We start from the raw sequence: 13,037 nt of genomic DNA on the forward strand, positions 1-13,037 counted from the left end.
AGTCATTGGCGTCGTCTTCGTCTTCTTCTTCTTCTTCTTCTTCTTCTCTCTCTCTCTCAAATAAATAATTTTTTTTTTTAAATCAGCATCTTTTACCATATTAGTAAAATTTTACAATTTGCACTTGTCTTCTACAATAAATTGGGATAGTCAATTTCTCATTCTGGAACATTTCACTTGTAAAACTCCAAAGAGATGCCGATTTCCAAAACTTTAGGTCTATTCTGTAATTTCCAGCTGCGATTTGAAGCAGCTCCTGGAGTTCAGAATGAGTAACACACAGACATTGTGCCAAAGAGATCCAATTCTTTCTCTTTACGCCACGAACGCTTGGTCTTTCAGGAAACAAAAGATGTATTAAACGCATTTTTGACTTATGGCATTTTCAACTTAGGGTGGGTTTCTGAGACATAACCCCCTTGTGAGTAGAGGAAGGTCTGTACCAAGTAATCAAGGAAACAGCTGCCCTGTCCAGGCTGTGTTGGGCTGTGTCTGATATGGCTGTGTTCAACTCTGGGTTTGGTTTTGTTTTGTTTTGTTTTGTTTTAAACTGTCTGGTTTTGGTGCCTTTTGTGGGGTTTCTACACTCGGGAGATGTGGGTAAGGGGCCACAGGAGATGTCCAGCTGCGAGCGGCGCCTCAAGGTGGGCCACCTTCTAGAGTTGCCACAGCGGCCCCAGTGGGGCTCTGTGTGCTACTTGTTGAGACCTTTAAAAGGTGTTTTGGCAGAATCCACGCTCCCAGACAGAACCCCAAGGCAGGACCCAGCCCAAGCCAGCCGCAAGCTGCGGGCCACCACTAACCCAACAAAAGCAGCCGATCCCTCAGAAGCGCTTACACAGAGGAAGCAGCCTGCCCTAAGAGTTTGTGTCCTATTTATTCAGGCAGAAAAAGGATATTCATTTCAACCAGCAAGGGAAATGTTAGGTTATGTAACACTGGGGATGAAGAAAACGAGGCTGGCTTTCTTTTTCTTTTTTTTTTTTTTTCTTTTTCCTGGAGAAAAGTGTTGCGAAATAGTCTAAGAGTGACCTCCAGTTTCCAGAGTCATTCCTACCCCCCAGAAGCTTCTGGAAGCCCTGAGCTCTGAGGTTAGGGTTAGAGCGGGGGAAACCACATGAGAAATGGCAGGCACATGACCCTCCCCCATTGGGCTCTGCCCCCTCCCCACCGTGAGAGCTCCCCGGGGGCCACCAGATCTGGCCACACACTCTTCATCCCTCATTTCAGAATGACGACATTCTGACTATCCTGAAGCATTTTACCCGCCTTCTCAGCAACCTGAGAATCATTTCTACGTAGTGTGCTGCGCGGAGCCATTTGAAGTATAACTAAGAGTTATTAAAATGGATGCTCAAGCAGAGCCAGGGTTGACCAATATATCAAAATCCCAGGACATGAGCAGCTGGTGAGGGCAAGGGCTGTCTGTCTAAGGGAAAAGTAAGAAGGTGAGCACAGTGAGGTCTCAGCCAGGGGGTGGGTGCAAGAGAGGTGGGGACACAGAGAGCATGAGGGCTGGGAGGGAAGGCTCCCACCCAACACCCCAACTGACTGACTAAGCAGGAACAAGGAAGTGACCAGCAACTGGCTCCGGCGGTTGGCAGAGCTCCAGGTGGGCAGGACAAGCGAGGAGGTGGCATAATGGGGCTATGGAGCCTCAGGTTCTCCCAGGAATGGGGAGTCCTTCCTCCAGGAGATGAGGGTGTGAGGCCAAGACTGGGTCACAGACAAGCAAGGCAAACCGAGTCACCCAGACAGGATTCTAGAGATTATCTGGGACACCAGCTCATTTTCTTCTTTAATCCAAGAATTATTTACTGCATACCAGCAATGGGCCGGGTATTGTAGGTGTCAGGGACAGAGCAGTAAACAAAAAAGACAAAAATTCCTGACCCCATGGAGTTTATACTCTAGTGGAAAAAGTGGGATAGAGGAATAAAGGATAAGCAATAAATAAAGTATAGAGAGAAGGTCAAAGGGTAACAAGTTCTGGGGTGAAGTAAAGCAGGGAATGGGGACAAGGGCAAGTGTGGAACCTTAAATTAGGGCAATCAGATGAGGTGACCCGAGAAAATGACATTGAACAAACACCTGAAGACAGTGAGGAGACAAGCAGCTTTCTGGGGGAAGAACATTCTGGAAATACAGCAGCCCCAAACAGCAGCAGGTACAAAGGGAGGAGTGTCCCAGGCACATGTGGGAACAGGGAAAAGTGCGGGTGGCTCAACGGATGTCTTGGGGGACAAGAAGGAGAAGAGGAGGAAAGGGCAAGGAGTTCCAAGTTGTGTAGGACCTCATAGGCCATCCAAAGGGGGGTAGACTTTCACTCCAAGTACAGTGGAAAACTACTGGGGGGTTTTGAGCAGGATGGACGTAACCTGATTTATGCTCTAGAAGTCTCACTACAACTGATTAGTATAGACTGGAAGGTGGGTGGGGAGGCAGGGATCCATTAGGAAGCCACTTCCCAATCCAGGTGAGAACCCACCGTGCTTGAGCCAGGAGTTACGTTTGCAGCGTGTGAGGTAAAGCCAGCATATTTGCTGGTACAGCTGATGCTCCAGGAGTGAGAGAGAAAATGGAGGCCAGCCTGACTCTCTGGCTTTTGGCCTCCAGATCCCTGGGTATGGAGCTATCATTTGCTTAAGGGAGGAAGACCACAGCTGGTGCACGTCCGGGGGAAGAGAGGGGGCCAGAGTCCGGTCTTAGACATGTTAAATTTGCGATGTCAATCTAGAGAGCCAGATGGATATGGAAAGTGGGCAGCTGAAGGCCAACAGAATGAGTCTGGATGGAAATATGACTTGGGAGGCCATCGTTCTATAGATGGCGTTTAAAACTTCTGTGACCATGACTTCAGTCTGCCGCCATGGAACACCAGCATCACCTTCCTTCTGCTCAGCATCCTTGGGCCCCCGGCCTCCCATTCTCAGGTTGCCTTTGTCCCTATTATCTGGCTTCACCCAGGTTTGTTTTCCGGGCTCCTGGCTCTTACCTCCCTCGACCCCAAACACATTTACCTTTTCTGAGTCCCATTCTCTTTGAGCACTCTTCTTTGGCTATAACTGAGTAACAGATATAAATTAAACGAATGGGTATAATTTAGATGTCTATAAATTGCCCTTTCCAAGCTGATGTGAGTACTTTTGAATGAGGGACGTTTAGGCCATGTCAAAGGAAGGAAGCAGGTCACGTGTAGGACACGCGGCTCCTTTTGAATTGCCTGGGGGAAAACAGCTGGCTCCGAGGCTGAGAACATTGCCTTTAAGATATAAAATAGACCTGTAATCCACATTCAAAAAATACTCTTTCCACATTTGGATCAGGCCCTTTGAAAAAAGCATATATTTCCATTACAATTTAAGTAAAGGCAACCAATATTATTTCATACCATTTCATTCAGCATTTTTACAATATCATAAATGCTCCAGGAGTCCGACTGTAAAAAAGCTTATTTTTTTTTTGAAAGTCAGGAAGAGCCAGACAGCATGGGAGCAAGTGCCAAAAGAGGAGGCTTGTTCAAAGCTGGATAAAATCCACAAGTGTGTGGGGCGCCTGGGTGGCTCAGTGGGTTAAAGCCTCTGCCTTCGGCCCCGGTCATGATCCCAGAGTCCTGGGATTGAGCCCCGCATCAAGCTCTCTGCTCCGCAAGGAGCCTGCTTCCCTTCCTCTCTCTGCCTACTTGTGATCTCTGTCAAATAAATAAATAAATAAATAACCTAAAAAAAAAAAAAAATCCACAAGCGTGTGTTGGCCCAGACAGGTATCTGGTATGAGGCTAAGACCTCTGGCCTGGAGACACTATTCTAAGAAGTGTTTTTCTGGGGTGCCTGAGTGGCTCAGTCATTAGGCATCTGCCTTCAGCTTGGGTTGTGATCCTGGGGTTCTGGGATCGAGCCCCGCATTGGGCTCCCTGCTCAGCAGGGAGGGAGCCTGCTTCTCCCTCTCCCACTCCCCCTGCTTGTGTTTCCCCTCTGGCAGTCTTTGTCAAATAAAAAATAAAATCTTTAGGAAAAAAAAAAAAAAGAAGAAGTGTTTTTCTGTTTGTTGTCAGTAGGTCTCAATCCTGGCTATCAACTGAGGGGTCTTTACAAATGACTGTGCCTAAACCACACCCCCAGACATTCTGATTTCGGTGGAGAGATGCGAGCATCAGTTTAAAAAAAAAAATCTCCAGATGATTCTAATGTGCCATGAGAAGTGAGAACCCCCGAGCTGGACAGATCTGTCCTCCCCATTTCCATAAATCTGTCCCCTTCAAGCCCATTCATGTACCTCACACACACAGAATCCAACCAGACCATGACGTAGCGGGTTGCTCATATCGCCATCTCTACATGCTTACTCTTGCTTCTTTCATTACATTTGCTTTAACATTTTTCATTAATTTTTTTACAGGCTTAACATGGTTTAGAATACCACTAACGACAATGTGTCAATGTTTATTTGTGGAAAAAAAATAGTAACTCCCAAGAAACAGTTGTAGCATCCGAGAAAAGAAAGCCAAAACAATATAATACCCCAAATTTACACCAAGACCCCTTCCTTTGGAAACTCTGCTGCAGAAATCACCGTGTGTACCCTGTTCCCAGAGTGATTCTATTATTGACAATATGGGCAAAGAAGTAAACAACAACAACAATAACAAAAAAACCCAAAAGGAACCCCCCCACACACACACACACACAAAACCATGCTCATTTCAAGCCACCATGAAACACAGGCCAAAAGAAAGATAATATCAATCAACCTTTGCCAAGTGGAAAAGAACAAACGCAGCAGGAACTGAAGTTCCATATCCAGCTTTTAAAAGAGTATCTTGAACAATAGAGAACAAATACAGGGCAATAATTCAAAAGATTTACAAACAATGCGACAGAACGATGCAAAAATGAGTCAATACTCCTGGGCATGTGTTTACTCTAGAAAGAAAAACTGGGCACCCTGAACTTCATTAATAAACTGTCTGTGGTTGCTCAGTAACCCTCGCTCATAGCACCTGGGGCTGCCAGGAGCCGTCTCCAATCTTACCCTTTAGAACTTGTTGAAACCCTGTCAGCGCTTTGGTTTCCACATTACAAAGAGGGAGATAAAGACAGGAAAGGGTTTACTACTCTGATGCACAAAGTAGCAGCTGAGCTGCCTTGGGCACAGCTACCAGGTAAGCATCAACCTCTGTTGGTGTCTCACTAACCAAAACATTCCATTTTCTCAAGAATGTCGGTGGCTATCGTTTTATGTCTACAGCCTAACCCAAATGTCCCTACCTTTGCAAGAACAATCTTATATTCTCCCCCTGTCTTTCTCCATGCTCTGTTCCATTTCCAAATTGCCTTCCTTGATTCAATTATCTCTAAGGGGCTATAGAAAAGGCTTTTTAACTGCTAGGATTTGGGTGACTATCTGTGTCTTGAGATAAGCAGCCATCTGTTAGGACTTGGTAATGTTCTTTACTGAATAACAGTTTCTCTGGTGAGGCAGCTTACTTGCATGGTAAAAGGTAGATGGAGAGAGTACAGCTAAGGGATCACCGGAATGCCTTCCCACGAGGCCTGCTAACTGCAGCGCGTGAGGGTGCCAAGTCAGGGGAGGGAATGGTGCCCATGTGTTGGCTCTGTTAATTAGCACCACTTGAAAATAATTATGACAAGACCACACAGGGAGAGCTTCGTGTTTCAAGTGGAGTAGACCATTAAGTAAACAGCATTTCCTGGATGGTTGTGAAAAATCTTCTAGAAGATGGATGGGAGGCTGCTGAGGGCTTTAGCTCTTTGGAGGAACCAGAAGGAAGAGTCCAAGCCAAACTTCACCACCACACCATGAGTCCTACCAAATTGTCCCACGATTTCTCAACTCATTTCCGTACTTGTTAATCAAACGAGAACTTTAATTACAGTCTCGGCTCAAGAGAGATACGGGGCTGACACCTCCCATATCTCTATGCAGTAGGAACCGTTGCCCTTGGAAGACCGAGCAGGACCAAATAGGAACCTGGCCACTGTGCTAGGAAGGCACTGGAAGAAATGCTGGGGATGCAGGCTGTCTTCCTCCTGGTACCTCCTGTCTACCCAGCCACAGTGGCTCTCCTGTTTCTCCTGCTCACTTTGCTTTTGCCATGGAGCTCTTGGGCTTCTGTAAGTCCTACTTCAATCCTTGCTTCCCTTGCATTCGGATCTTTGTGATATTTCTAACACTCTTGCTTTCCTCTCCTTTGCTCAGATACAGAGTCTCCAAACTTTGACTCTACTGTCTCATTCATTGCCACCTGTGCCCTAAGATCCTAGCGGATGTGCGACCCTTGCCTTTGGGGGACCTCAGCCAGCTCTCTGCTGCCCCCACCTGGTCCACAGAGCCACCTACAGACGGTAATCCGACAAACGGGCCCTTAAATCCAACACCGCTTCACCTAATTTCTGGCAACAACTCGAATTTTGCTTTTTTTGTTTCACTGTAGCCTGACTGAATGTACGGGTTCCAAAAAATTCTTCAGTTTTAATAGCCAAGTTATGCCTGTGGGTCATGAGTTATGCTAGTGGGTAAATGAGCTGCTTTAGGGAAAGCATTTTAAGGGAAGTGCAGAACGGTGGTAGCGTGGTACGCGTTCTGAAAAGGCCAACCTAAAATGATGGCTTTTTAAAAAGTCACTACGACACACTATATAAATGTAGAGTCATTCCAAAAAAGCGACCCACTTATGTAACATTCATTTTTTTTCTTTCCTTCGATTTCAAATTTCCCATAGTAGTAATAAAGGAGGTAGAAGAAGAACCAAGAGGAGGAGGAAGAGGAAACACTTGGCTTTTGAAGCAATTCAGAAACTGGTTAGACTAAATTCCAGCACCTGAAGCCACGGAGTTAACCATCCAGCCGTTCACGCCCAGAGAGCAAGCGAGACATAAATACGTGCCTGACATGTTCACGGCCACGTCGCCAGCACCTGGCTGGGATCAGGTGCACGGCACCTTCCACAAGCATTCGCTGAACAGATGAATGTATGCACATGTAACTAATAGCACTTTGCAAACCATACCTTCATTCAGTGCACTACAAATATTTGTTATTTTATATGGCCTGGAAGTTACAACACTTGCTTGTCGTTTGCACAAATACTCAAGAGCGCCTGCACATCCCCTCTCCTCCGCGGCCCTGGTTATTCCCACCTTTCTACTCCATATTCCCGATCAAAAATGGGCCCCGAGTGGGGAAAATATTTATTTTCATGAATCACCAAAGCGCTTCCATGTTCTGGCTCAGGAAACAGTGACCTCAAATTACATCTCTACGTTGAAGGTATGTAGTGGGACTGGTGAATCTGAATGGTCTGGGGTAGAATGGAATTGCAACTTAGGTCCTATAGAAAATTACACATTATCTTCTATAAGAGAAAAATCGTTTGGTTGTAACTCGTGTCCAAATTAAGCATATTGGGAATAGACAGTTTTTTTAAGAATGGAAAAGAGTGACATGGAATTTTTTATAGATTATCTGAATAAACTCAAGACTGAGATGTACAGTCTTAGATAAATCCAAAGGCCCACTACTACATGAAAGAAGTAGAGGGGCCTATCAGCATGTAAAAGAGTAACATTAATACCATGGCATTTTAATTAGTTATTTTAAAAACTGGCCAAACAAGATAAAGAGGGATATTATAAATATAATGATACACATTTATATAAATGTGATAAAACAGCCAATAAACTGGACGGCCCAAATAACACAGCAGCTATATAAACAATGAAAAGCTATTTAGAAGTGAAGAACTTGAGTGATTAAAAGGTAATTGCAGTGGGAGATGTCAATACATCTCTTTCAGAAGTGAATCAATATTACACTCCATCATCTACATTTGATAGCCATATAGGGCTCCTGACATTTTTCAACTAGAGAATTTTTGTTGATTTACCCATCAACCATTGATAAAGTTTGATTATGAACTTGGGTACAAACGTTATGTCTAAAACATTTTCAAAATAAATATAGAAGTTTACATGACAAAAAAAAAACCTGATAAAAATCCAACACAATCTGGGGCTCCTGGGTGGCTCAGTGGGTTAAGCCTCTGACTTCGGCTCAGATCATGGTCTCAGGGTCCTGGGATCAAGCCCTGCATCGGGCTCTCTGCTCAGCAGAGAACCTGCTTCTCCCTCTCTCTCTGCCTGCCTCTCTGCCTACTTGTGATCTCTCTCCTCTGTCAAATAAATAAATAAAATAAATCTTTTTTAAAAATCCAACACAATCTGAATAAAAAGAAATAAATGATCTTTACCTGAAAATTAGAGGATATATACATAATTAAACTTTAAAATTGAAGATATCAAAGGTGATATTCAAACTGTCATGAAGGCAATGGCAAAGATGCTTCAGACCAAAGCCTACGGGTCACAAAAGAAACAGACTGAACTGAAGTTTTATAGATACAGATATCAATATATAGATATATATGTGATACATATAATGATATCTATATATCTATATAAATTATATCAATATAGATAATTATATAAATCCATATTACATATATATATGAAATATATAATAATATATAATATAAAGTAGGATATAGCATCATATATCTTCTGAGGGGCATCTGGGTGGCTCAGTCAGTGAAGCATCTGCCTTTGGCTCAGGTCATGATTTTAGGGTCCTGGGATGGAGACCTGCATTAGGCTCCCTGCTTCAAGGGAAACTGCTTCTCCTTCTCCCTCTGCCTGCCCCTCCCCCTGCTTACGTGCTCTCTCTCTCTCTCTCTCAAATAAATACAATCTTAAAAAAAAAAAAAAATTAGAAAAAAAAGTCTTCTGAGATCTATTCTGAGCCCAGAGGCTCAATCTCACCCCCTCCTTTCTTTTTTTTTTTTTTTTAAGATTTTATTTATTCATTTGAGAGAGAGAGAGCACGAGCAGGGGGGAGGGGCAGAGAGAGAGGGAGAAGCAGACTCCCCGCTGAGCAGGAGCCTGAGATCATGACCTGAGCTGAAGGCAGATGCTTAACCCACTGTGCCACCCAGGCGCCCCTCGCCCCACTCCTTTCTACATACTATTTTACTTCATGATTTCCAGGAAAAGAAAAGTCATATGGCTCCATCTCCTCAATGTCCTTCCTCTCCACTTAAACAATCTATCCTCTTCGCCTAGACTTGCTTCCCATTTTTCTCCCATTTTCATTCCTTCTCTCCCACCTTGTGTGTAGAAGGAAACCATGATTGCCAAAGGGATGAGGTCCCTGCCTCCCCGAAGCTTGTATCTGGTGCAGAGAGACAGACGAGGACCCCATAAATAAATAAACAAGACAGCACTGAGTGGTGATAAATCAGTGTAGACCTAGAACGTGAGTAATGAGATAGGCAGTGCACGGCTGCTTTGGACTGGGTGCTGAGGGAAGGTCTTTACAGATTTAAAGAGAGAGCTAACAATAACAGCTAGCCAGCGAGGTAAGGACCGGTACAAAGAGAACAGAGATGAACTAGGTAGGGCACAGACCCAGCTGATAATAGTCTCTGCAGAACTGAGAAAATGCGGGAAGTAGAAAAGGCAACACAGCCAACCCCTTTATCCACAGGGATATGTTCCAAGACCCCCAGGAGATGCCAGAAACCGCAAATATTACCAAACCCTGAATGTACTGTCCTGTACATACATTCCTACAATAAAGTTTAATTTATAAGGTGAGAGATTAACAACAGTAATCTGATAGTAAAAGAGAACAATTATAACGATATGCTGTAATAAAAGTTCTGTGGATGTGGTCCCTCTCTCACCATATCTTACTGTACGACACTCACCCTCTTCTTGCGATGATATGAGATGATAAAACGCCTACGTGAGGAGTTGAAATGAGGGAATGACGTAGGCATTGTGATGCGTTAGGCTGCTCTGTCAGAAGGTGGGTAGTGTGCTTCCGGAGCAGACCTTGACCTGGGTGACTGACACCGGAAAGTGAAACCACCCTGAGGGGGTTCTCCTGTAGGGAGAATGGGAGGACTTATCGCTGGAAAGCTGATAGGAGCCGGTTCCTCTGATGTCTCGGAGGCCCAGATGAATAGATTTCATTCCCAGGGCAAAGCGAGGCCATTCGTCCTTCCTCTGGGACTAGGTTTACCCCCAAGGACTTATTCTATAGCCTTTGGCCTGGGTCTGAATTTACTTCCAACAAACCCTCTTCTCTACCTCCCATTTCTTCCCTCTTCCATGGGACCCTCCCCTCAACTTTAAACATGCTTGAAAGATCTACTAATTAAAAGAAAGAAATTTCCCTTTTTTCTGCTCCTCCCACCAAAGAGACCCCTTTGTACTTGTTTTCACTGAACTTTTTTTTTAAATTAACATATAATGTCTAATTTGCTTCAGGGGTACAGCTCTGTGATTCATCAATCTTACGCAATTCACAACACTGAACTTTTTAAAAAGCATCCTCCTGAGAACAAACACAGATAGCACAGAGCGTTATGTTTATTAACTCATTTAATCCTTACAACAACCCTACCAGGTGGTTACTATTATCAGCTCCACCTTACAGATAAAGAAACTGAGTACCAAGTAGTCGATGACTTGCCCAAGTTCCCAAAGTTAGCAAATGGCAACCCACGATTCCAACTCAAATGTCCTAGTGTCAAAGTCTTCACTTTTAGTCCAGACTGGTGCCCCTGGGGCTTGCTGAGAGCCCCTTCCCTCTTTGGAATGATAGTTTTGTCTCAAGTTCCTCAAACAAATTTCTCAAGAGGGTCATATCCTTTCCTCCTCTATCTTCCTCAAGTCCTCTGTAGATTTCGTATCATTGAATACCTTCTCCACTACTCCTATGGTTCCTCTGCAGCCCATGTTTAAGAGTTCTCCTTCCCCCATTCCAGCATGGCCCCATTTCTAGAAATTGACACGCCAACCCAGACCTCAGTGTAACAGCTTCAGCACGGGTCCTGCTCTAAGCTCCCAGCCGCCGCACCACCGCTGTGGATCCTTCCGAAGCCCAGCTGCAACCAACACCCTGCTCAGTTACCTGCTCTGATCCCACACTTACTAGAGATCAAAGCCCAAGCACTTTTAGGTCACAACCTGCCTTTCCAAAGGAATTTGCCACAGTTCAGCTTCACATATCCGCTAGAGATGAATGAACTCCCACCATGCCCAGAAATGCCAGCTGCTTTTCCACTTGCCTTGCTTCTCTCTACTTGGAACGCCACCTCTAATCTCTAAATGCCCAAACCCTGCCATTCTTAAAGGCCAAGCTCAAATTGCACTTCTTTTATGATGCAGCAGGAGGTAACGTTTCTTTCCTATCTTCATGTCCGCGATAGACATATGGGCAACTCGGTCTTTCCATAGACATCACTCCTTGTTCTCCTCCTCTCCCTGATAATAAGGACTGGTCCTTGCCTCTATTTTGTACCATCACCCTCCACCCTGGCCCAATCCAACGTCCTGTGTAAACAGTCTACCAGGCAGTCACAGTTTGTATTACAAGATCTTCAGTGTCCTTACAGACGACACCCCTATCTTCTTGGGGACCATGTAGGTATAAAGTCATAGAAGACCAGTGCTAGGCTGGGGTGTTGATTTATTAACCTGACCATCACCTTCATAGTGCAGATGAGGACCGTGCAGTCCAGAAACCTGAAATGACTTGCCCTAAATGCTAGGCTTTCAACAAATATTTAGTTATGTAATATGGACAGCAGTGCCTTTGCTAGGTGCTGGGGTCATCAGGATGAAAAAGACAGACCCTTCATGAAGTTGATCTCTAATGGGAAAGAAAGCTAACAAAAAGCAAACGTAATAAAATGTCAACAAGTGTTCTGATATGCACCGTAGAGATTTCCACGAGAACACACAGGCTCCCTGCAGAAGAAAAACAGATGGAAGGAAAGAGTGAGCAGAGACAGGTCATCAAAAAAGGGGGAGGAATGTTAGCTCGCCAGTGAGATCTGGGCCAGGTAGCCCAGATCTTTTGTCTTTTGCATTCTGTTTTTGACTATCGTTCTTTCCCACTCTTCTCATCTTCTAGCTCTGACTTCCTATGACATTTCAACTACTCTCCCATTTTTCCACTGCCTCCCTCAACCCCTTCTACCCAGCCTCCATGTAGTCCCTGGAGCAGGTGGCAATCCCTACACAAAGAGTTAAAGATATTTTGCTGAGTGGAGGTAATCTGAAAGTGATAACAGAGCCTTCCTCCTCTAGCCCGTGCAGTGATCCCTCCACAATCACCCACAGCCAACCACGTGTCTCCTGGGGGAAGCAGAGATCTCATCAGAGTGGATAGGAATCAGCCAAGTGAAGGTCGAGTGGTAATGCTTTTGGCCACAGAAGTAGATGTGTGAAGACCAGGAGCCCCAGCATTTTCAAGGAACTCAGAGATCATTGAGCTAGATCAAGCTGAACACTGCAGTAGGGTTGGCAAGGTCAGTAGAGGTCAGATGGAGGAGACAAGCAGCCCAGGGGCCGTAGGTGCCTCTGTCATATTCCTCCACTGGGAACCTGATGATTGCTTCCATAGGACATTGGGAACATGCAGTTTTCTCCACAGAAAAAGTTGACATTATTAACCAAAAATGCCCTTTAAAAGTACTTTTCAATATAATAACAGCTAAAGGGAAGTGTGTGTCTCTCCCTCCCTACCAGATTTGTGACTTTTTTTTTTTTTTTCTCACTTCTGAACCAAAGGGGCAGTATTTGGGATCCTCTGGGCCTGGAACTTTTTTTTTTTTTTAATATCTCTACACCTAAGATTTAATTTTTTTCGATGTAGCTTTTCTTCCTCTCTATAGCTTGAAAACAATTTCAAAATGCCAGTTACTTAGGGCTGATACATTTCACCAATTTTCTATGAAAAGCCCAAAAGAGACACTGAAATTAGCCAATTTCTTCTGATCATGATAGTTGTGCTAATGGAATTCTTTTTCAATAATTTCTTAGTTTTTCAATGCAATTCTTAAGGCCCCAACGAAGTAAAATATAATTTTTAAGTGACACAAGAAAATACAAAAGGAAATAACTGTCCAAGAGATTTGGAGGAATTGAAATAAAATAACTGAAATGATT

This window comes from Martes martes (assembly GCF_963455335.1).
Source record: "Martes martes genome assembly, chromosome: 6".
Classification (NCBI taxonomy): Eukaryota; Metazoa; Chordata; class Mammalia; order Carnivora; family Mustelidae; genus Martes; species Martes martes.